Here is a 27,128-nt window from a genome sequence, read left to right as displayed (position 1 = left end):
GCCGACAGGAATTGGGCAGTGCCCACAAAGGTAACTGTGTTCACAATTGTTCACTGGGGCAATCAAATGAATGAGATAAAGTGATGCCCTTCTCAATTTTTCTACAGGCTCAACTGTAATGTCCAATGAGTAAAACTAGTGAAAATCTATCAACAGATTCTGCAAACATTGATGGAACGGAACCCTTTGAACTAATATCATGCTTATCAGACTGAGAAGGTCATCAAGGAAGTTACCAATAGAGGGTGGACGACACTTACCACTGACTGTTTGGACTTTTATTTGCACATGTTGCTTATGCTGAGGCTAACTTTTCTATTCTCTGACTGCAGTTCATTGATGTGTGACTATATATTGACCTATGGGCAGCTATGTCAACTCAGAACTGGAGAAGACACCCACACAAAGGCCTATCAATGTAGGTGGCTTGCATTTAACAGTTTACCTATCAAATTGAAGTGTCTTTTACATCTCTGCATAACAAATTGTTTTTAAGTTTCAGTGTTTTAAGTTTCATTCTGTGTATTGGTCTGAGGAAAATGAGACTGAATATGAAGCTGTCCTATGGTGGATAATGAGGCATATCTCTATGAGAAAGGAGAAGAAAGGGTGGGGAGCTATTGGGAGGGATTAGAGTTGCATATCTTTTCTTTTGAGGAGCTGTAAGAGCAGGACAATGAATGAGAAGAGAAAGCATTTAAAAAGCACTAGGAAAGGAAGGCGCTTGTTTAAATTTCTCTGGAGGCTAATTAGCTGTAGCTAATTAAAGAGTGGAGGGGATTAAATGGAGCGACCACTGTGAGAGTGATGAATTTAAGAGTGGGGCTTTGAGGCTTTGGTTGGGAGGCATTGGTGAGTAGAGGCGGTAGTGCAGGCGTTGAAGTCAGGGAAAACCAATCAAGGAACAGCAAGAAGACACAGATCAGGAGAGGTTTTTATTTATATTTCTTAGAAAGTAGGAATGGCAGCCAGGGCAGGGATATGCTCCTCTTGCAGAATAGTCAGGGATGCCACCTGTATACCTGATTATGTCATCTGTGAGAACTGCACTCGGCTGCAGCTCTATACAAGTTGTGTTAGGGAATTGGAGTTTGAGTTATAGTTAGAGGAACTCCAGATCATTTCAGAGACTGAGAGGGTGACAGAGAGGAGTTGCAAGGGTGTGATCACACCTTGGAGGTAGGAGGGAGGTAGCTGGATGACAGTCAGGAGAGGAAAAGGGAACAAGCAGTCAATGGAGGGCACTCCTGTGGCTGTTCTCCTCAATAGCCCACATACTATTTTGGATACTGTTGCCTAGGAGTGGGGGTGTATATCTACTGTAATGCTAGTGATCATGGTTGCAAGCAATTAGCAATGCCTTACTGTTTGATTAGACTTGACCACCAGCAGGGGGCTGACGCCAAGTATGCAGAGCTGTAATGAAGATTTGCAGCCTCATGTGCTGTTTACAATAACTTTAAAGTAAATAACCTTTTCCTTCATCCATATATTTTCATAAGAACTCACACATATGAATACGAGATGAAACATGGTGTCAAAAGTGAGATGAAGGAAGTTAGAAAGAAATGCTTTAAAAGGTAAAATCTAAAGTCAGCAACTGATCAGTGAAGAAAAGATAACAAATTGGAAAATGGAAGGATGACATCCACCAGTGAAACTTCAGCTGATAAGTAATTTGGCTGAAAATTAGAACACATTTAAATAACAATTTGGATTGTATTTAGTGGCATTTGGGGCTGACGAGAAAAATGATAACATGAAAACATCAGTTTTCTTACATGTCATGTGTGATGAAGCCCGGGAGGTGTATAATAACTTCACATTTTCTGCTGAAGGAGACAAAATTAAAGTGGAAAAATAATGGAATGGTTTGATACATACTGCATACCTAAACATAATGTGACATTTGAGAGGCACAGATTTTTCACACATGTACATAAAATGGAAGAAAATATTGATCAGTATGTGATTGAATTGAGAAACAGAAGCAAAATGTGTGAAATTGGTGGACTGGCTGACTCGTTGATAAAAGACAGACTTGTGTGCTGTATTCCAGATAATAGTCTAAGGGAAAGACAGCTAAGAGAGAAAAATCTATACCTGGAAAAAGTCATAGCATTCTGTAGGGCTACGGAAACTGAAAAATTGCAGGCACAAGAGCTGTTCAGTGAAACTAGCTGCAATGTGGATGCAGTGAGCAAGAACAGACATAAACTGTTTAACAAAAAGTGCACCCAAGTGGAAAAAGAGGCGTGGCCAGCGAACAAAAATGAAAGGGACAATCGAAAGTCATGTTGTCGATGCGGTGGACAACACCTACCAAAAAAGTGTCCATCATATGTTAAAACATGCTATATGTGCAACAAAAGCAACCATTATGTCGGTTGCTGTAGGAACCAAATGCAACAAAGCAAGGTTCATGCAGTAGATGAAAGGGAGATAGAGAATTCTATGTCGATGTTGTGACTGAAAACAAGAAAGAAAACAGAGGCTGGATGTTGAGATTAAAAGTGAATGACATATACATTTTAGTTAAATTGGATACTGGAGCACAAAATAATATAATCTCAGAGATTGATTTTAAGAAGATTAGACAGAGACCAAAGATGTATGGATCAAAAGTGAAGGTGACATGATATTCAGGTACTGATATACCAGTGCAATAAGAATGCATGGTCAAGGTGCAACACAAGGACAAAGAGCACATGCTTGCATTCATTGTGGTACCAAAGGATGTTCAGGCCATACTAGGTTTAACAGCCTGTGAGAAACTGAACCTGGTAAAAAGAGTCCTCATTGTGGAAAGTGAAGGAGAGACAGTCTATGATGAACTCGTGAAAGACTACAATTACCTATTTCTGGGTCTAGGCTGCCTTCCAGGAGAAGGCACGATCAGAGTGGATAAACTTGTGCCACTGATAATTCATCCATTCAGAAAAGTTCAATTTGCGCTTCAAAAGCAACTAAAGGCAGAGTTGGACAGAATGGAAAACCTGAACGTGATTCAGAAGATAGATGAGCCAATGGAGTGGGTGAGTTCACTCATTGTTGTGGACAAAAAAAATGGAAAGCTTAGAATTTGCCTGGATCCAAGAGATCTAAACAAAGCAATAAAGAGAGAACACTTTAAGTTTCCGACGCGTGAAGAAATCATGTCACAGTTTACAAATGCAAAGTATTTCAGCAAGTTAGATGCATCATCAGGATTTTGGCAGTTGAAGTTGGATGAAGCAAGTTCAAGACTGTACACAATAGTCCATTTGGCAGATACAGATTTCTAAGGTTACCATTTGGAATTGCCTCAGCTCCTGAGGTTTATCACAAAACTATCCTTATGGTCTATGAGCAGCTGGACGGAGTTGATACCTCAATGGATGACATCATCGTGTGGGGAATCCATGAAAATGAAGCATGATGAGAGACTAAGGAAAGTGTTGGAAGCAACAAGGAAAGCAAACCTGAAGCCGAATAGAGAGAAATGCCAGCTCGGCGTGACAGAGCTAACATTTGTAGGAGATATTATTGGCAGTGAGGGGATCAGACCAGATCCCAGAAAGGTGTCCGCCATTGGGAACATGCCAAGACCACAATGCAAAGAGGAAGTTTAATGGAATGGTCAACTATATGTGTAAATACATATCCAACCTCTCAGAAAAGATAGCTCCATTGAGAAGATGAACAGAAAAGAACATTGAATGGGAGTCGGATCATGACCATGAAAAGTCATGGAGGGAACTAAAGAAACTGCTCACAGAGGAACCAGTTCTGAGGTTTTATGACCCAGCGAGACCCATCAAGGTATCATCAGATGCATCACATAGTGAGCTCAGTGCAGTTCTTCTGCAAAAATATAATGACTGGCAACCCATTGTGTATGCATCACGCTCAATGACAGATGTGGAGACGCGATACGCTCAAATTGAAAAGGAGCTGCTAGCATCACATACACCTGTGAAAGTTTTCATCAGTTTGTGTCAGGACAAGCAATCAATGAGGAGACTGACCCTAAGCCCTTGTTCCAACAGCCATTAAATGAATGTCTAGTTAGAATGCAAAGAATGATGATTAGGCTGATATGTGGCATACACTCCAGGTAAGCTAAAGTACACAGTAGACATGTTGTCTAGAGCTGCTGATATGAGAGAGCCCACAAACACCAAAATGGATGAAGACATGAATGCCTTTGTGGACATGATCACAAGTGCACTACCCATATCAGATGCAAAACTGGAGCTCAAAGTCAGAGACAAACCAAGATGAAATACTGAGACAACTGAGAAAAAACATCTTGGATGGATGGTCCAACATGAAGCAGGACTGCTCACCTGATGTTGCAGGGGTACTGGAATTGCAGGCAGAAAAATCAGGGGTTGAAAGCATCATGTATAAAGGAAGCAAAATCCTTATCCCAAAGAGTTTGAGAAAAGAGATGCTAAAAAGGATCCATGGAGGACATCTTGGAATTGAAAAGTGTAAGAAAAGAGCACGAGAGATGATGTACTGGCCAAGAATCAACAATGTTATAACAAATGATGTGTCAAACTGTATAATATGTCAAAAATATCAAGTAAGCGATCCTGCAGAACCACTAAAGCCACATCCAGTACCATACAGACCTTACCAGAAGGTAGGTGGTGAACTATTCAAATGTTAAGGGAAGGACTATCTGTAGTCATCGACTATTACTCCCTGTATCCAGAAGTGTGTAGATTGAACACTATCACTGCAGATGCTGTAATAACAGATATGAAAGCCATAGTTTCCAGACATGGTGTGGCAAGCAAGGTCTTCACAGACAATGGACCCCAGTTTTGTATCTTAAAGTTCCAACAGTTTGCCAAAAAATGGGTCTTTGTACACACCATGTCAAATCCTAATTTTCCACAGTCCAATGGTCTAGTGGAAAAATCAGTATAGACATTGAAAAGACTGATGAACAAGGCAGAAGGCAGTGGAACAGACTTCTACCAGTGCCTGCTAATATATCGCACAACGTCACTCGAGTGTGGTATGTCACCAGCACAACTCCTTATGGGACGGAGGCTAAGATCAAACCTACCAATTCAGGAGAACTTACTAAAAACAAAAGAGGGGGAGAAAGTGAGGAAGTTCAAAGAACAACAGAAAGAAAAGCAAAAGTATTACTTTGACAGTGGAACAAAAACCCTACTAGAACTCTACACTGGTGACCAAGTAAGGGTAAAAGACAAAACAAACTTATGGACTCAGAAAGGAACTGTCCTTAGTGAAGTCCAACCAAGATCATACACCATTCAGACAGATGAAGGTGTTGTTCTGTGAAGAAATTGTCTTGATCTTCAAATGGGACCAGACACAATAGATGGAAAGATGGATACTGTTGAACAACCTGAATGAACATCTGAGAGGACATCGTCTGAGGCAATGACTCAGATTCAAGGATAATCAATCAGGAGATCGTCAACACATGCAAATCCTCCTAAGAGGGTCATTGATCAAATTTAAAGACTCTTGTTTCAGAATGAAGTAGTACTATCTTTGTTGCTCTTCAAGTTTTAGTGTATGTAAATGTGAACACAGAAAGTAAGTTTAAAAAATGTTAACAATAATGATGAAAATGTAAGTTCTTGGTGTTGAAGTTGAAATTGCAGAGTTATAAAAAGAAAACCTTAGTTAAAAGTAAGCTACTTTTGTTGAAAAAAGGGAGATGTAATGATAGAGATCATAGTTGCAAGCAACTAGCAATGCCTTACTGTTTGATTAGTCTTGGCTGCCAGCAGAGAGCTGACACACAGGTCTCTGCAATGGAGACCTACGGCCTCATGGCATGCCTCATGAGCTGTTTACAACAACTTTAAAGTAAAGAACCTTTTCCTTCATCCATGTGTCATCTAAGAACACACACATATGAATACAAGATGAAACGCCTACCAGAGACAAGCCATGGCAGTCACATCTCTGGCACAATGTATGGATGTGCGGCTATAAGAAAGGGAGGGAAAGAGGTGAGCTGTAATGATAGGGGATTTGACAGTGAGGGAAACAGATAAGAGGTTCTGTGGAAGTGATCGAGAATGCTGGATAGCATGTTGCCTCTAGGTGCCTGGGACTGGGATTTCTCAGGTCAATTCATGGCATTTGCAAGAGGGAGGAGGGTCAGCCAGATGTTGTGTTCTATGTCGGAACAAATGACATGGGTAGGAAGGGTGAGGAGGTCCTACAAGGAGAGCTCAAGGAGTTAGGTGCTAGGTTGAAGGACAGGACCTCCAGAGTTGTGATCTCAGAATTACTACCTGTGCCACGTGCTAGTGAGGTTAGAAATAGGAGGATAATGCAGCTTAACATGTGGCTAAAGAGATGGTGCAGGAGGGAGGGCTTCAGATTTCTGGATCATTGGGCTTCTTGCAGGAAAGGTGGGACATGTACTGATGGGACGGTTTGTATCTGAACTGGAGGTGGACGAATATCATAGTATTCCATTTGTTCCATTTGGAACATGGGATGTTCCAAATAAAGGAGAAATGGAAATGATATAGGTATGCAAATTAAACAGGAAAATACAGTGAAACCCCAATTTAGTGTGACTTGCTTTTCTCGTAATGATCACGTTATAATGGGGTTTTATTGTACTGCGGTAGTGGATTGTATCAAAAGGGGAGATGAGTTAGCATTCAAGAGAGAGATTGAAAACCTCGTCAAATGGTACACCATCAACAATATCGCACTCAGTGTTTTGAAAACTAAGGAACTGATTGTTGACAACAGGAAAGGAAAGCCAGATGTTTACAATCCAGTGATCATTGGGGGATTAGAGTGGAGAGCAAGTTCTTGGGAGTCATTATCTCGGAGGATCTTTCCTGGACCCAATACACTAATGGCATTGTGAAAAAAGCATACAGCACCTTTATTTCCTTAGGAGTTTGCAGAGGTTTGGCATGACAGTGGAAAGCCTGGCAAATTTCTACAAATATATGGTGCATCCCAGTCTGGTATGGGAAGACCAAAACCCTGAGAGTAAAACCCTGAAAAGGTAGTGGACACAGCCCAGGACATCACAGGCAAAACCCTCCCCACCATCGAGAACATCTATGGGGAACGCTGTCATCAGAGAGCAGCAGCAATCATCAAAGACCCACACCACCCAGCACACACTCCATTCATCAGGAACAAAGTATAGCAGGTGCCTCAGGACTTGTACCACCATGTCCAGGAACAGCTACTACCCCTCCACCATGAGACTCCTCAACAATAAACTCAATTAGAGATTCATTTAAGGACTTTTGCACTTTACAGATATTTTTCCTCTCTGTATTGCACAGTGGTTTACATTTATTTATTTACATGTGTTAATTGTGTACAGTTTTTTAGCACTACTAATAAGAGGTAATTTTGCCTCACCTACAGGGTTGTATGTGATGTCTTGCATATACTCTGACAGTAAATCTGAAATCTAAATCTGAGGAGAATGGTGGAAATAATGTTCTCAGGTACATCTATTTCAATGCAAAGAGCATTGTAGGAAAGGCAGATGAGCTTGGAGTGTGGATTGACATATAGAATTAGCGGATTTGATTTCAGATTTATTGTCAGAGTACATATATGTAATCATCTATAATGCTGAGATTCTTTTCTATCCGTGGACAAGGCTGAATTACCTTGAATTGGTAGTGCCAAAAACCTGTATAAAACGTATACATACATGTAAGCAAATAAAGAAATGTAAACAGACACTGAATGTAAACTAACTGACTGTGCAATACCAAGAGTATTAGAAAACTTCAATAAAATGTCCTTAAATGGGTCTCTGAATGAGTCTGTTGTTAAGAAGTCTCATGGTGGAGAGGTAGCAGCTATTCCTGAACTTGGTGGTGCAAGTCTTGTAGCACCTAGACCTCTTTCCTGATGGCACCAGTGAGAAAAGAGCATTGTGTCAGGTGGAGTGGATCCTTGATGATTCCTGCTGATCTCTGACAGTAGTGTTCCTTGTAGATGTTCTTGATAGTGGGGAGGATTTTGCCTGTGATGTCCTGGGCTGAGTCCACTACCTTTTGGAGGGCTTTACGCTCAGGAGTATTGGTGTTCCTATACCAGATCATGATGCAGCCGGTCAGCACACTTTCCAGATGATGCTGTTAAATGCCAAACTGTAGTCGATTCAAATTCAAGTTCTTAGGTGTCAACATCTCCGAAGATCTGACCTAGATCCTCCATTTTGATGCAATCACAAAGAAGGCTCGCCAGTGGCTGTACTTGCTGAGGTATCTGAGGAGATTCGGTATATCACCAAAAACTCTCAAATACTTCCACAGATGTACCATGGAGAGCATTCTGGCTGGTTGTATCACTGCCTGGGAAGGAGGCGCCAACTCTTAAAACAAGAATAAACCTTAGAGGGTTGTCAACTCGGCTTGCGACATCACAGGCACCAGACCACTCCATCGAGGACATCTACATGAAGTGATGTCTTAAAAAAGCAACCTCTATCCTCAAAGACCCTCCCAGACCACACCCTCTTCACTCTGTTACCATCGGGAAGGAGGTACAGGAGCCTAAAGATGAGTTCTCAACAGCATAAGGACAGCTTCTTCCCTGCTGTCATTAGATTCCTGAATAATCAATGAACCAAAGACACTGCCTTACTTTTTGTGCACTATTATTTTTTAAAAATTTATAATAATTTTCTAAGATGATTTTAGCAGTTTATGGCAAGGAAACAGGCCATCTCGTCCCTATAGGTCCATGCCGGTTCACTCAAACAACTTCTGATTTTGATAAAGAGCATCCTGATGAATGCATCTTTGCTGCCCAGATGTTCCGGAGCTGAGTGTAGAGCCAGTGAGATGGCATCTGCCATAAGCATATTGCTATGATGGGCGAAATGGAACGTATCCATGTCATCACTCAGACAGGAACTGTTCAGCTTCATCACCAGCCTTTCAAAACACCTCATCACCGTTGATGTCAGTGCTACTGATCGATAGTCATTAAGGCAGGTTACTACATTCTTCTTGGGCACTGGTATGATTGACGCCTGTTTGAAACAGGTGGGTACCACGCCCTGCTGGAGTGAGATACTGAAGATATCTGAGAATGCGTTGATAAGTTGGTCAGCACAGATTTTTAATATTCGGCCAGGTATTCCATATGGGCTGGATGCTTTCCTCAGATTCAATCTCCTGAAGGCAGCACGCACATTTGCAGTGAACTGGAATTCACTGTATATGAATTCACTGTTTATGTATAGATTAGATGGCTGAACCCTCCTCTTAGTTCCAGCCTCGTCAGTCCCGATATAAACCCGTTTTCCCGCCTCACCTCCGATTTACCTGAAGACTATTGCAGATACCAGCCATTAGCTGTAAGCTAATAGAAGTGTTTCTGCTCCTCACAAGACTCCAAGTACAATCTATCACATTACAATTTTATTAGCTTACTTTTGATGGAAGCCCTCTTGAAACCCGGCATGCTCGAGGTCAACTCTCTGTCCCAGAGGTCCCAGAAGAATTCGCCTACTGGTTGGAGTGCTTCCAGTCCTACATAGCGGCCACCCAAGAAGTCTTCCACTCCGAAGGCCTCCAGAGATTGGCCCACCTCTCTCTTGTCATCCTCAAGGGAAACACGGTCATCAGGGACTGTGCAACGTATGAGATGGCCATCGAAGGCCTACTACATGAGGCCCCAGAATAACGTCACAATGTCAGCAACGACCTGGTGAATCGCTCGACTATTACATCCTGGAACTATAGATGCTGATGAGTAAGTGCCAATATGAGGCGGTCTCAGCCCAGGTGAGAGAAGAAGAGCAAGTCTGAGGTACTCTCTTGGCTGGAGCGAGTTCAAGGTATGTGAGGCAGCAACTACTAGAATTGGGGAAAAAGGACCTTGCCAGTAGCCTCAATCTGGAAAAATCCCTTGAACAGGCCCAAATGGAAGCAGATCACCTCGCTAACGAAAGCAGTACCTTCTTGGAAAGCCAGGCCTGCAGAGCACAGCTGTCCCAGGTATTGATTACAGTTGCCACACGCGACCGGGAGTGCTACTTCTGTGGACAAACCAAACATCCCTGTGCAAGGTGCCCCTCAAAAGACACTGTGTGTTCAGGATGTAGTAAGAGGGGACACTGAGCAAAAGTCTGTCAAGCAAAGGGGAACCCCAGGAAGGCTATCATGTGCACAGCCCCCAAACAGTCATACACACCGTGTCCAAGCCAAGTAGCACGAATCCCTGCCTCTCCATGCTGCTCACTGCCGCCATCTTGCTGCACCTTGTGGCGGGAACCGCTACCGGAAGAAAAGCAACGGCGGGAACGACGGCCATCTTGCTGCTCCACATGGTTGATTCCACCTCCTTGGCTTTTGGATCAAAACGACATTGGCAGGGGGAGTGATGCAGCCGCCGGAGCGCTGGCATCAGTCATCCTCGACCAAATGAAACCCCACCAGCTGATTAACTCGATGATGGACGTGAGGGTAAACTGACATCTGATGGACTGTTTAATAGACATTGGCTCGACGGAGAGCTTTATAAACTCGATGATCACTCGACAGTACAACTTAAAGGCTTACCCAATGGACTATCATATTTACCTAGCGTCACAATCATATTCGACAACTATTCAGAGATATTGTATGGTGCAATTAACTGTAAAGGGGGGGGGGTGGATTTTGCAAATTCTGACTGTATGTATTGAAAGGTTTGTGTCCTTCTGTGTTGCTGGACCTAGACTTCCTGTGTCACCTTAAAAGCATGACCATGGAATACTCAAGCCCACTTCCCCCAATCACAGTGCGGAATGGAAGGTCCTTAAAATCCCAACACTACATGCGGTCTCTCCATGGTGAATATTGAACCCCCCCCACCACTCTGTTTCAGAACCTAACCCCGACTGTATGCCAATAGTCACAAAGAGCAGGTGATACAGTGCAGGGGATTAAGAATTTATTAGAGCCAAAACACAATGGATGCTTAAGCACCTGTGGAGAACCCAGATGGTAGTCATGAAAGGGGGAGAAAAGCCTAGGCTAGTGATTGACTATAGCCAAACTATTAATCACTTCACACTTCTGGATGCATACCCCGCTCCCCCGAATCTCGGACATAGTGAATAAAATTGCACAGTATTGAGTCTATTCGACCATCAACCTGAAAGCTGCATATCAGCAGTTACCAATCTATCCAAAGACTGTCCCTACAATGCATTCAAGGCAGATGGACGGCTTTATCAGTTCTGATGATCCCTTTCAGTATTATGAACGGGGTCTCGGTCTTCTAGAGGCAGATGGACGAAATGGTAGATAAGTACAGGCTAAGGGCTACCTTCCCCGATCTTGACAATGTCACCATTTGCAGACACAACCTGGAGGCTCATGACGTTAATCTCCAGAAGTTTCTCCACACAGCCAAATCCTTCAATGTCATGTTCATTGTCAGTAAGTGCATGATCCAGACCAAGCATCTGGCCATCCTGGGTTACGTGATGGAGAACAACATCATTAGCCCTGATCCCGAGCGTATATACCCCCTCTTAGACCTCCCTATCCCAAGGACCATGAAAGCATTAAGGAGGTGCCTGGGCTTCTTCTCATACTACACCCAGTGGGTACTTCATTATGCTGACAAGGACCACCCCCTCTTAAAATCCACCTCCTTCCCATTGTCGGCCGAAGCCCAGGCAGATTTTAACTATGTCAGAAGATATAATTGCAAAAGCCACCATGCATGCAATGGATAAAAATGCACCATTCCAGGTGGAGACCAATGCCTCTAACTTATCTCTGGCCACGACCCTTAACCAGCCAGGCAGGCCTGTAGCTTTCTTTTCCCGCACCATGCAAGGCCATGAGCTATGGAATCAGTCTATGGAAAAGGAGGCTGAAGCCTTTGTGGAGGCACTATCTGGCCAGCAGGAAATTCACTCTGCTTACTGATCAATGATCTGTCGCATTCATGTTCAATAATACGAATAGAAGTAAAATAAAGAATGGCAAGATCAGGAGGTGGAGGACTGAACTCTCCACCTATAACTATGAGATAGTGTATAGGCCAGGTCCACTCCATGAGACTCCAGATGCCCTATCCTGAGGAAGTTGTACTACTGCACACACCAGCCAGTTGCAGTCACTTCACGACAAGCTCTGCCACCAGGGCATCACGCGCATGTCCAACTTTGTCAAGGCATGCAATCTGCCCTTCGCTATTGAAGGCATCAAGGAGATGATCGTGTCATGCCAGGTCTGTGCTGAATGCAAACCATACTTCTACCATCCTGACAAAGTGCACCTGATAAAAGCTTTCCACCTGATTGAGTGACTCATCATTAATTTTAAGGGGTCCCTACCTTCCACCAATGGAAACATGTACTTTCTTAACGTTATCAATAAGTACTCGCGTTTTCCATTTGCTATCCCCTGCCCAGATCCTCCACCACCACAGTCATTAGAGCTCTGCATTCCATTTTTACCATGTTTAGGTATCCCACCTATATTCATAGCGACTGGGGCTCATCATTTATGAGTGAAGAGCTACACCAGTATCTGAACATATAGGAACATAGGAACATAGGAAGTAGGAACAGGAGTAGGCCAAAAATGGCCCATCGAGCCTGCTCCGCCATTCAATACAATCATGGCTGATCTAATTTATGACCCAACTCCACCTACCTGCCTTCTCCCCATATCCCCTAATTCCTCTATCATGTAAAAATTTATCTAACCGAATTTTAAATACGTTTAATGAGGCAGCCTTAACCACTTCCCTGGTTAGAGAATTCCAAACATTCACTATTCTCTGGGAAAAACTATTTTTCCTCATCTCTGTCCTAAATCTACTCCCCCGAATCTTGAGACTGTGTCCTCTCGTTTTAGTTTCCCCGGCCAGCTCAAAAAACCTTCCTACATCTATCCTATCCATACCCTTCATAATCCTATATGTTTCTATAAGAAAGGAAATGGCCGAGGCATTAAACAAATATTTTGTGTCAGTCTTCTGAACTCGAGCGAATACAATCCTAGACAATTTAATCTTTCATCATAAGTCAACCCCTTCATCCCAGGGACCAACCTAGTAAACCTCCTCTGGACCGTCTCCAAAGCCAGTATATCCTTCCTCAAATATGGAGACCAGAACTGGACACAGTACTCCAGGTGCGGTCTCACCAGTACCTTATACAGTTGCAACATTACCTCCCTACTCCTGAATTCAATTCCTCTAGCGATGAAGGCCAACATTCCATTTGCCTTCTTAATAACCTGCTGAACCTGCAACCTAACTTTTTGCGATTCATGCACAAGCACTCCCAAGTCCCTCTGCACAACAGCATGATGTAGTTTTTCACCCTTTAAATAATATTCAGCTCTTTTATTTTTCTTGCCAAAGTGGATAACCTCACACTTACTAACATTGTACTCCATCTGCCAGACCTTTGCCCACTCATCCAACTTAATTATATCCCTCTGCAGACTCTCCACATCCTCATTACAATTTGCTCTTCCACTCAATTTGGTGTCATCCGCAAACTTGGCTACACCACATTTTGTCCCCTCCTCCAAGTCATCAATGTAAATGATGAACAGTTATGGGCCTAACACTGACCCCTGTGGCACCCCACTTACCACTCTCTGCCAACCTGAAAAACTCCCATTTATCCCGACTCTCTGCCTCCTGTCAGACAACCAATTTTCAATCCAGGCCAATATACTTCCCCAGGCTCCACTTTCCTGTAACTTACTGATAAGTCTCTTGTGCGGCACCTTATCAAGCGCTTTCTGGAAATCCAAATATACAACATCAACCTGTTCCCCTCTATCCACCGCTCCCATTATATCCTCAAAGAATCCTAACAAGTTTGTCAAACAAGATCTTCCCTTTCTAAAACCATGCTGCGTCTGCCTGATTGAACCCTTATGCTCCAGAAGTTTCACTATTTTATCTTTAATAATGGCTTCAAGCATTTTTCCAACTACAGACATCAAGCTAATTGGCCGATAATTTCCAGTCTTCTGCCTACATCCCTTCTTAAAAAGTGGCGTGACATTTGCCGAATTCCAGTCTGCCGGGACCTGCCCAGAATCCAAGGAATTTTGGTATATGACCACCAATGCATCAACTATAACTTCTGCCATTTCCTTCAGAACCCTTGGATGCATATCATCAGGACCAGGTGATTTGTCTGGCTTTAGTCCCATTAGTTTCTCCATCACTACTTCCTTTGTAACAACTATTTTATCAAGGCCCTCCCCAACATTCGCATCCTTAACTCCACACTTGGGCATGCTGGACATGTCTTCCACCGTGAAGACTGACACAAAATATTTGTTTAATGCCTCGGCCATTTCCTCATTTTTTGCTACCAGTTTTCCTTTCTCATCCTCCAAGGGTCCTGTGTTAACTCTGGCCACCCTCTTCTGTTTTATATATTTATAAAATTTTTTGCTTTCTGTTTTTATATTTTGTGCCAATTTATTTTCATAATCCTTTTTCCCATTTCTTATTACCCGCTTTGTAACCCCTTGTTGTCTCTTAAAGTTTTCCCAATCTTCCAATTTCCCATTGCACTTTGCAGCTTTGCACACCTGCGCCTTCAATTTTATACTCTCCTTTATTTCCTTTGTTAACCACGGTTGATTTTTCCCTCCCTTGCTGCCCTTTTTCCTGACCGGAATATATTTTTGTTGAGCATTACAAAATATTTCTTTGAAAATCTTCCACTGTTCCTCAACTGTTTCATCAATTAGCCTGTGCTCCCAGTCCACTCTTCCCAATTCCTCCCTCATCCTATGGTAGTCACCCCTGTTTAAGGATAATATATTAGTTTTAGATCTAACTATTTCCCCTTCCATCTGAATGAGAAATTCAACCATACTATGATTGCTATTTCCAAGATGGTCTCTGACTATTACATCATTTACTCTACCTATCTCATTGCACAACACTAGTTATAGGAGAGCATTTTCTCTTGTGGGTTCCTTAACATGCTGCTCAAGAAAGCTATCATGGATGCATTCTATGAAGTCCTCTTCCAGACTCCCACGACCAACTTGATTTTCCAAATCTATGTGAAAGTTAAAGTCCCCCATGACTACTGCTGTATCATTATTACATGCCTCACTTATCTCTCTATTTATTTCCTGTGCCACTAAACTGTTGTTATTTGGTGGACGATATATAACACTCACCAATAATTTTTTTCCCTTTGTCATTCTTTATCTCTACCCAAATGGACTCAACATTATGCTCTTTAGATCTTATATCATTCCTCACTACTGCCTGGAGCTCATCTTTGATTAAGAGTGCAACTCCACCTCCCTTACCATCCTGTCTATCTCTTTGCACCATCTGATACCCTTGAAAGTTTAATTCCCATTTAGGGTCACCTTGTAGCCATGTTTCCGTGATGGCTACCAAGTCATAAGCATGGGTACCGATTTGCGCCTTAAGTTCACTAACCTTATTTCTAATACTGCGGGCATTCAGATAAAGTGCCCTTATGCTCTTTGTCCTTTTAATATCTAGTGACTTCTGTAACCTTTTCTTTTGATTTTTCTGCCCACTATTTTTCTGTGTAATTTTCTTAACACTATCATTGACCCGAAAATTCACTGCACCATCTGATTTTTTTACTTTCTCCTCCCAACATTACTTTTCCTATTTTACTTTTCCTGGCCATTACTTTATCTTCCCTACCCTTTTCCCTATCACTCTGGTTCCCATACCCATGCCAAAGGGTAGGGAAGATAAAGATATTTAAGCCCTGCCACACCTGTTGGGTATCCCTTGTTACCTCCTTTTTCATCTCGAATCTCCATTTTGCCTGGGAGTTAGGTTTCAGCCAAGTCATACCTGCTCCTTCTGTATTGATCTAGATCTCTGGATTTCAATTGCAGCTATTAGTTCTACATCATTTACCAACTATTTTCAATGAGTCACTGGATGGTTTGTTGAGAAAATCCTGTTTTCCAAAATCTATGCTACAAGTAGGCTTTTTCCACTGAGGTGATATGAGATATAAACCAGACGACATGGATTAGGGGTGAAAAGTGATACATTTAAGAGGAATATCAAGGGGAATTTTTTTTCCACTCAGAGAGTAGTGAGAAGGTGGAATGAGCTGCCAACTGAAGTGTGAATGTGAGCTCAATTTTAACATTTATGAAAAATTTGGGCAATAACATAGATAGGAGAGGAATGGAGGGATATGGAATGGGTACAGATCAGTGGGATCAGGCAGAATGATAGTTTAACACAAACTAGAGTTGCTAAAGGGCCAGTTTCTGTGCTCTAATGTTCTATAATTCTATGATGCATTGGATGTCACATCCTTAATTAACAAAAGGCTTGCACTTCAGGAAAGAACTCCATCTGAATGAGTTTCACATCCTAAAGGCTAGATAAAATACATTGTGCACATTTCCATACAAAGAATAGGTTTCATAAATGGAAGATGTACCCTGAAGACACATTGGTATTAAAGTGAGACTTTGTAAATCAAGTGTTGATAAATCAAAGAATTCTAGTGCAGCTGAGGGGAGCATGTAGGGATTGCAAGTCAAGTCACCTTTATTTATTGTTCATACCATGCTCACATGGTAAAGACGAGATAGCGTTTCTCCAGGACCTCAGGGCATATTTACATAAATATAAGTTAGAATAGGTTAAACACATTGAGATATTAAAATATTAAGATTATAGAGTAAAAGTCCACAGTACTATCTACTATTCGCATATGTTCTGGGAATTCAGGAACCTGATGGCTTGGGGAAAAAAACTGTTGCCCAATCTAGACATAATGACCCAAGTGCTATAGTACCTCCTACCAGATGGCAGAGGGGAGAACAGTTTACATGAGGGGTGTGTCGAGTCCTTCACAATGCCTTTTACCTGCATCGAATGTTGTAGATGTTCTTCATGATAGGAAGAGAGCCCCCCAACAGAAGGTTCATTCTCTATTTCTCTCTCTGCACATGCTCCTGAACACGTCCAGCATCCGGTGTTTTAGTATTAAAAATCAGGCATGCTTCACAAGGAGTCAAATTACAGTACATGCCAGCATACAAGACAATTGGGGTACAAGTTGACCCCCAGAATTTCCACTGAGAATTTAGGTTTCGAGCTATGCTCGTTGTATAAGACTACCCAAATTCTGACACTTACCACTGAGAGCTTACTGCCTCAATAGTCTTTACCATTTACCCCACTGACCAGTGGAGTGAAGCTGTCACAATATTTTAAAAACAACTTACCCAGTAAAAGTTTACATTTTAATAGCATATTCTAAAATAAACCAATTTCAGCTCTTTTAACAGGCTGTTTAAAACCTGTACAGAGCCGATGACAGTCGGACTGGGCGTATGGACCCCACGGGGGACAGCTGAGACTTTGCTGCTCGTCATTTATTGCAAATGGTGACTGGTGTATGATATTAGCTTTGTTTTCAGTGGTGCTATTTTAAAGTGTGTTAGACAGGTTTATAAAATTTTTTTTTTGTTTTAATATAACTTACTATTAATCCAGTTTCTCAAACTCAAGTTTCAGTAGAAAAATATTTAGCGGTAAGACCGTAGGAGTTATGGGAGTGTCTTATGCTGTTCTCCATTGCCATGGGGACACTATAAATCACAGGATGTTAAGGTTCAGATTTTATGCTTATCAGATAAAGACAGCCCCTGGTTTTGGTATTACATTCTTAAGGTGTAAATAAGATATCTAATGGAAAGTTGTAAATGCTTCACAGGCTACATACAGGCGGAATAATTTGCTTGGCTGAGGAATCTATGCTAACATATATGAAAAGACATTGACTGGAAGATGGGACTTAGAGCAATATGCTTTTGGATGATCACACATTTTCTGAGAGCAAAATGCCAAAGAGAAGAATTAGGAGCCACGGTAGGGTATTGGGAGCCTGCTCCACCATTAATAATGATCATGGCTGATCTTCCACATCAGTGTTTTTCTTACAGCAGTAAGATCAAATCCCTCAATGACCAGAAATATATTAATCTCTATTTTTAACAGACATAATTACTAAGCCTTTAAATTTCTCTGGGATACAAATTTCCAAAGATTAAGCAACATCTGCATGAAGAGCTCCTGAACAGCTGATGCCATATTCACAAACTACGTCCCTTGGACCTTGATTCCTCAGCCAAGCAAATCATTCCAACTGTACCTAGCCTGTGAAGCATTTACAACTTTCCATTAGATTTATTATAAACTCAGAAAAAAAAAAATCACAGTCTACTACACCTCTCTTCATAAGGCAAGCCATCCATCCCTAGAACCAGTGTAATACAGGTTCATTCCCTGAATGATAAGGTCATCATCTAATATGAGACCAAAACCATACACAATGCTCCAGGTGCAACCTGGACACTCTGGTGCCCAGGAACACAGTAGGCTCCAGAATGTGGAAAACCTCAGCCAATCCATCACAGACTCTGACCTTCTGCTCACGAAGGCATCCTTGACTGACACTGTAGCAAAGTGGCAGCCATCCACATAAAGGATGCCCATCACCCTGTGAAAAATCTCTTCTTGCTGTTACCGCCATGTTGAGGGCAAATAAGTTTCAAGTCTATTACCTCCAGATTTTCAAGAAAGATTTTATACAAACAGCTGTTCAACTCTTCAACCTCACCATACGACCCTAAACTTAACTATAAACTACTCCAGGGCCACCAAAAGATCAGTTCACACTTTGGAACAACATCTTTGGCATTAACTGCAACTATGAATACTTATTTATCCTTTGAAATTTACCATCTATTTTTATGTATTGGCATATTGTGGTAATTTATATTATTATTGCTAGTCCATCTCACGTAGCTGTTGAGGCTGCAGCGAGAATTTCAGTGCATCGGTACATTGCGTTGATGTATATGACAATAATCATCTATCATCATCAAGGTTCTAAACTAGGGATGTAATCTAGAATTCATTGAGCAAGACAGGCCTAGGGATAGCAAAGTTTTGGATAAGGATCTTAGCCCCAGATACACAGAGACAGAAATTTAATCAGGTGCCATAACCAACACAAAAAAGATTGCTTTTGTCTACCACAGCTGCCAGACGTTCTTTCGAAGCATAATCAATGCTAATAATATCAGAAGCTGATTCATACAGATCAAGGACCCACAAACAGTAATGTGATAATGATAGCTCATCTGTTATTGGAATGTTGATTGCGAGCAAAACATTCAGTTGAATATTCTGGAAGATTCTTTCATCTTTGAGGGTGCTGTGGAATCTTTAATTCCTACAAGAGACAAATGATGGACCCCCATTTAACATCTTGCATCAAGTACATTGTTTCCTGCAGGACATCATTCTGTGGCACATAAGCACCTGGATTCACAAAATGTCGCCAATAACGTGAACCATCAACATTGAGATGAATCAAAAAATGAAACCAAACCAGCATTGAAATACTGAAAATGATATATCGCAAGAATAAAAGAAGAAAAAAATACTATTGCTAAGCAATTAATGTTACAATATTTCAAGTCAGAATACATAACAGCTAATATAACACTTTTAGCACTGATGGGGTGGAAATATTACAACAGTCAGTACTAAATCAATGTGACTATTATAACAGAGCAAATAGCCATATCTCAACAAAGCAAGTATCAAAATAAAATAAATTATGCAATGTTGTTCAGACCCAAGCATAGTATGAAGTTTAACTGTGCAAGTCTAAAACGTAACCTGCTTGAAATATTATGAACATCAATGTAGAGTTAATTTTGACACAGAACCAAGACGCCTGTGCGAGTATTTGTTTAACGAGTACTTAATGTTGCACTCCAAGAAGCACATGAAACTTCACAAATCAACCAATTAATTCCAGTGGCATGAAAACCACAATGATTGGAGCTAATGGATTTGTTCCAACCTTTGTCTGAGTTCACAGCTGTTGAGTTCGAAGTAACCTTGTCCACCTGCTCCACCATTGAGGTCTTGGATGGATTGTCCTTTGTCAGGGATCTCACCCATGTGCTTACCACGAAGGGTGGTCATACCAGGAGCTTTGCTCCAGGTGGCATCACTCTTGAGATCTCAGAACCACACAAGCTTCTCCAGCACGAGTGAATGACAATCCTCGGTATGTTTCAAGTCAACAGCCTTTCATCAGAACCTGTTTCATCGAAATCTCGTGAGGTGGCGACATAAAATATGAACTTTGATGTGCTTAGTATTTTGACCATTTTTTATTTTATTTCATTTTCCCAGCATCTGAATAATTTTTGAAACATTTTTTTTATTTAATTATCGCCAAATCATACTAATTAATGGAGCTTGTATAGTAGGAAGTCAGAAATAGGGCATTAGAATAATGTGGTCTACATAATCTATTCCATTCCCCAAAACCTATGCCATGGACGGGCTCTGGACAGCATTAAAGGCTGCAGCATGAATTTCAAAGTAAATCAGTTGTGCTTAACGATCTCCCAGCCTGCTGTCTCAGTTATTTTCACTGTGCTCGACCACAACCTTCTACACTGGTGATCCCGACGAGTCTCCACATTCTGAAGACTTTGCACAATGGACTCCACAGCCATAGACGCTGTTGCATTAAAGCTGCCCATATTCTGAACAAACAGGTCCTGCACTTGATTCGGCCAAGCGGAGGCTCTGTTGCAGATCAAACAGATTACCTTGGATTTGACAAAATACTTCCATGTCGTCAGCTCGCTGGACCAGGAGGTCGCCTCTCGAGTCAGTGACCTCATCCAGGCACTGCCAGAGGAAGGTAAATACATGGGTCTAAAGAACATCTTCATTAACACTTACGAGCTTTCAAGATGCGAAAGAGCCACCAGGCTCCATCACCCGGATGGCCTAGGGGATAGAACACCATCCACTCTCATGGACCAGATGCTCACCCTGGCAGAGGGACACAGGCCCTGCCTCATGTTTGAGCAGGCATTCCTCGAGCAAATGCCCGAAGACATTAAGCAGCTTCTGACTGATGCAGACTTCAGTGACCCATGCAAGGTCATGGCATGGACAGACATCCTTAACTACTCAAAATGTGAGCCTGCAGGGACAGTCAACTGCATTGCAAAGTTTCTGCCCAAGCCAGTGCCCAAGACCAACCCAACACGTGAGCCAGAACCGCCGCCCCCCCCGCCCCCCCAACTAACTGAGTAGCCTGATCTGAAGTGGTGCTTCTGCTATCAACAGTGGGGTGCAGGAGCATTCAGGTGCTGCCAACCATACTTGTTTTAGGGAAACAACAGGGCCAGCCTCCATTAGTGGCCATGGCGGCTGGCCAGCCAAACAGCCTTCTCTTCTGGAACAGGATTTCGGACTGAAAATTCTTCATGGATACAGGTGCAGAGATAAGAGTCATCCCCCCCAAAGTTGCTTGAGACATGCACGAGGCCTCACAGCCTCAACCTGCACACAGCCCACAACACCTCTATTAAAACTTTTGGAAAAAGGCGCATCCCTGTACGTTTTGGCGAGACCACATTCAATTGGTCATTCACACTGGCATCGATGCACAAGCCTCTTTTGGGAGCAGATTTCTTGCGGGCACACTGCCGACTGCTGTAGATCCCCAGGGGAGGCCGTCCCCATCCCGGATACCACCACTGACACTTGTGCCAGGGCTTTCCTCTCCAACTGGGTCTCATGGTTTGGAGTCCCAGCACACATAACAACTGACCAGGGCAGCCAATTCACTTCTGCTCTTTGGAACAAACTGTCCAAACTCCTTGGCTCCCATTTACATTGCACCACTGCCTACCATCCCCAGTCCAACAGGCTGGATGAACAGCCATGTGTCCTCCTCAGTATCCAAACAGTGCCAAAGGATGACCTTTGAACCTCCTCAGCAGAGTTGGTCTATGGTGAACTCCTAGCTGTCCTGGGCCAATTCCTGCCTTCATCACCAGAGCAGGACCACCATCATACTGGAAAGACTAAGAGACACATTGGGACCATTCACACCATCACCTCCATTGCGAGACTGCCACAACCCCCCCGCCTACCCCGCGGGGTCAAGAGATCTGTGACTAGGTGTTCATTCACAGGAGCGGACAAAGGCCACCCCTCCAGCATCCCTACAAGGGACTCTTCAATGTATTTCAGAGGAATGCATCTACTTTCACTCTTGATATTGGGGGAAAAGAAGAACTTTTCACCTGGACTGCCTCAAACCAGCACATTTAAACTCCCACCACCACAACGCAGGGTTCGGCCACCAAACCAGAAGACCTCACCCATGAGGTGCAGTGAGACCACCAGTTCTGGGAGGGGGGAGAGTGGTTGTTGTATGGCAGCGAACCAGCTGTTTGTTACATGTGGCAAAGATTGCATCGTGGTCCTTCTCTTCTGTTACAGACCGGAAGTATGCGTACACGCTTATATCAGCATGACCGGAGTTCCAGTATGCCAGGTGTAGCCTCCGGAGGGCCTTAAAGACTGCAGTGTGAACTTCAAAGTAAATTAGTTGTGCTTAACAAGCTCACAGTCTGCTGTTTCAATTCTTTTGCTGTAGTCATGCACAACACGTTACAACATGGCTGTTTTCCCTGCCACATGTAAGTAGAAATAACCAAATCTAATAACTAAAAAAAATTAAGAACAAAAACTGATAAAGCTTGAAAAAGATAAAAATAAACATTTTGCCAAAATTTTGTATCAAATTAATACAACCCATCATTGCAATAGATAAGGGCGACCAACCCGATAATAGTAGTTTTAACTTATTGAGTAATACCAAAAAAAATCTTTCACTAAATTTTAATAACTTTTTGTAATTGTAATTCCTCAATATTAGAATTGATCTTTCACTATTTAAAATGGGAAATTAGAATAGCTTGTAAAAAATCATTTTAAGGGTAAAAGTTCACTCTTATGTAAATTTAATTTATAGCCCGAAAACTGGTCAAAATATATTTGGTATAGAAACCTCAGGATTTAAAATAAAAACAATAAATCATCTGCATAAAGAGATACTTTATGTTCAATTCCACATCTAGTTATACCTTTGAATTTGTCAGAATCCACTGAAGGTATCCAAAGATATAGGGATTATTTTTATTTGAGATAACTTTGCACCTATTGAACAATTATTAGCCAAATTTAATCTTTCTAACAGACATTTTTTTTTAGATACTTGCGTTAGATATTTTGCTTTGATTTTCCTCGAATCTCAAATACTAATATTCTTGATTCATTTTTTAACTTACTTTTTTCCCCACAGTGGATTAATATTATCTATTTATAATTATTTATTGGATTTAAGATCAGCCTCGATGGCTGGGATTAAGAACGACTAGGAACGAGATTTGACATAACATTTTCAGATGAAGATTGGTATGTTACTCTCAGCTTGATTAATGATTCTTCATTTTGTTCATGGCATTGCTTATTACACTTTAAAGTGGTACATTAAACACATATGCCCAAACTTAAATGATCTCATTTTTATGCAGATATTGATCCACTATTTGAGAAGTGTAAGATATTTGAAGCTTCACTGATCCATTTAAATTTGGAAGTTTCCATATTTAAAGACATTTCCAAATTTTATCAATGTTTTTTAAGATCAAAATAGAACCATGTCTGTTTGTTTGGTTTTTCAAGTGAGACCGATATACCTCCGTCTGCAACTCAGGAGAACGTTTTGGCCTTTACCACACTGTTAGCCTGACGAGCAATTTTGTTGAAATGGAAAGATGACTCTTCACTGACTCATACACAGAGGTTAAATGATATAATGTCCTACTTAGGCTTGGAGAAAGTAAGATACAACATTAAAGATTTGTAAAGTTGTGGGGCCCATTCATAGAATGCTTTCATGATTGGAAAAATTAAGAATTTTGAATGTTCTGGAGATTCCCTGTCTGATGTCATTATCTGATCCACAATTTCACTTTTCTTTTACAAAGGTTACCTTGATTAGAGGGAGGGGTGGTAGATTAAGGGTTTTTTTTCTGTTTGTTTTTGTTTCTCTTTATCATTTTTTTATTTGGATTAATTTGTGGCAACTATGGGTTTCAACATGGTTATCATAGATTAATTCAATCCCTTGTTTCTCATGTGGATTAATGAACCGCATAATGTAGTTCCACCCATTTTTTGTGCTTGTATGTATATGATATGACCTGTTTTATGTTTTCCTTAAAATTTTGTAGACAAGTTTATATGTTAAACTCAATAAAAATCTAAAAAGAATAGTGTGGTCTTATTGAATGGTGAAAGGAACATTTACTGTTGCTTCTATGCTCTTGTAACAAAGCCAATAGGAACAAAAATAAATCAAGTCACAGAACACAGCAAGACCAGTTAATAGCAATTGATGTAACCAGCAAATGACAGCATGGCAATGAAACAAGAAAGTCCGCAGCCACAAGTAATGCACACACAAGCATCAGTATCCAATGCAGCAAGGACTTCCATTCTCCAAATCATACAATGACAGTGAAATCATTCTGCTGCTTTTCTACCCTCAACAACTGTGTTTGGTTCAGCATGGAGAGAATCTGTATTAATCTGACAACATTTTTTTTATTGATACAGTTAACAGCAGCAACATCAAGCAGGTAAGTCATACAGAACTAAGTATCAGTTGGCTAAGGATAGAACAGGTGATACCCAGGAATAAGAGTCCTCACTGGCCAGGCACTTCTCTCGATCCCAATGAAATCACCACATTTCCAACAATGGGGCAAATCACTTCCACAATGGTTAGTCTCCATTTCACTACTCCTTCCCCCAAATTGTCCATTCCTACACTCTACCTTATCAGCTCAATTGTTGTGTTTTGATTTCATTGGCCAAGGGTCACCTGGCCATAAGTGTGTCATAATTAATTAGCTCTGGCCCAAGGCCACAAGGTTTAATTATTTTAATGATTTATCAACTGGGTGGCAGCCTGAGCACATTCCTTTGCTCTGGCCCAGAGTTTGAACAATTTCAAACTCTGGTTTCAAGTTACTCCAGGGTCTCAATGTTGGTTGTTAAGAACAATCTTACAAAATAGACATCTCCATTCCTTCAAGAACACAGCAAAGAACAAAGTCATTTCATTTCTCTGTTTCCTGTGTCCTTTGTGCACTCTAGTTCACTTTTTTCAAGATTCAAGATTTTTTTTGTTATGTAAAAGTACAGAGCATGTAACATTACATGAAATTGGCTTCTGCCTGCTCTGAGGTCGTCAAAGAATTGCCATTATGGTCACCTGGCACCCCTTACAGTTTGAGAAAAAGAAAAACAAATGAGAGTCCCTTCAGAATTTCCACAGCCTCTGGACCCATGCAGTCTCCTGTTCCATTCTTAGGCTATCTGAGCTCCAGATCCAAACCTCTAACATGATCAGTAAGCCTTCAGTACTCAAAGTTCCTCAGGAGCCCTTCTTGTCCTCAGCTCTCTCTTGAATCCTGGCTCCGATACCTGCTTCCCATGAGCCACTTCCCAGTATCCCACAGCCCTTGTGGGTACCCTGACCGCACGTCGCCTGAAGCCTGTTTAGGTCTTTCAGCCACTAAATCCCTCCCTGGTCCATTGCCGTGGACATCTTCCTGTAGAGTCATTTCCTCTACTTCTCATTCTCAATGTTGGAAGGGAGGGGAGGTTCTTCACCTTTCTAGTGCCCTGAGCCAGTTCGCTGCTCCCCAGAGTCTGCAACCCCTCATGGCTGCTGCCAAGTATAGGCACTGCCATCTTAGGTGCAGACCCATGGTCACAGGATTTTAGTTTAAAAACATTGTTGTCTCCACTAATAGACCATTTTAAGCCTGTATGGAGACTCTGGCATTACGACCAGACAGTTGAATGCTTTGGAGCAGTGCTGGAAACTTTTCTGGCCAATAGTTCAAAGGAAATCAGATAAGACCAGAAATAGACTGCTGGTAGGATTGAATGTGGGAGGGAATGGTGGGAGGGGTTCTGAAAGGGCATATGTTGGTGGTCTTAGAAGGAAAGTAATCATTAGGATAGCAGGCTGCATGATGGAGAAGGGTCTGGATTTGCTGGAAGATTTATTCAGTATGGAGTTCCAGTGGTTTGGGTAGGATGTTGGTGAAAACATGGGTGAAGAGAATGGTTTGGTCAATCAATGATCAGCTGAAGGATATTTGGACAGTGATAGTCAGAAGACCTGTTTGGTAAGGGGATTGAAGGGGTAGAGGGAAAGCCTCTAGAAGTAAGAGCATCAATTTGATTGTCAAGTGGTGAGCTACTGAATTAAATATAAGAAGATGGTTAGGAGGGAGACCTAAGTGGTTTGGTGAACTACTGAGGCTAGTTCCCACTTCCTAGTGACAAACTACATGGGATGTGCAGTTGCACAGGAAGTGAAACTCCCACCTCGCACCTGCACAGCTCCTGCAATTTGAATGCAGTCCCAGCTTTTTCTGCTGTCTTTGTGGAGTCTACATGTACTCCATGTGTGACCACATGGTTTTTTTCTGGGTTCCACAGTTCCATCCCACAACCAAAATTCCTGTTAGTTGGGAGGATACTTGGCTTCTATAAATGGGTGGTGATATGTGGAAGAATCTAGAGGAATTAAAGGGAAAGGGTGAGGGGGAATAAATAGAAAGAAAATGATGGGTTGAATGGCCTTCTATTAAGAAGTATGGAATAGGGAGGTGCTCCTACATTCCCTATTGCTGGAGACGTCAACTTTGTTGTGAAAATTGACTTTATTATGAGTGGATCACACTGTTAAATTTCTAAAGAAGCAACTACAAAAACATTAGCTCCTTTCACACTTGCAAGTGGTCCCAGTAATTAATGGCCAATTGGCCTAAAAAGGGTCTAGTGTGAAATGAAAAGCTTCTCAATCCTGACATGAGATGATGTAATCTCACACTGGGAATAGACTGCCTTGACCTATAGGACAATCCCCGGTGTCTGCAGATGCCAGCGTTGCAATCAGGCAAGGGTAGAACAGCAGACAATTTTAAACAGCTTTGGAAAGTTGGTAGCGTTATGACACATAATTTATAAAGGCTGTGGGAAAAAGTGATGGTGGACCTGATTTCCCTGAATGCCGTGTAGCAGAGAAACCCTTCCATGAGTGCTCTATGCATGCAGCCGTAGATATTGCCCTTTATCTGCTGCATGGAATTCTGGGAGGGCAGGTCTGCCATCACTTTTTCCCATGGTATTTATAAATTGTGTGTGATAGC

This window comes from Narcine bancroftii, chromosome 5 (assembly GCF_036971445.1).
Source record: "Narcine bancroftii isolate sNarBan1 chromosome 5, sNarBan1.hap1, whole genome shotgun sequence".
Taxonomy (NCBI): Eukaryota; Metazoa; Chordata; class Chondrichthyes; order Torpediniformes; family Narcinidae; genus Narcine; species Narcine bancroftii.
This window is presented reverse-complemented; position numbering follows the sequence as displayed.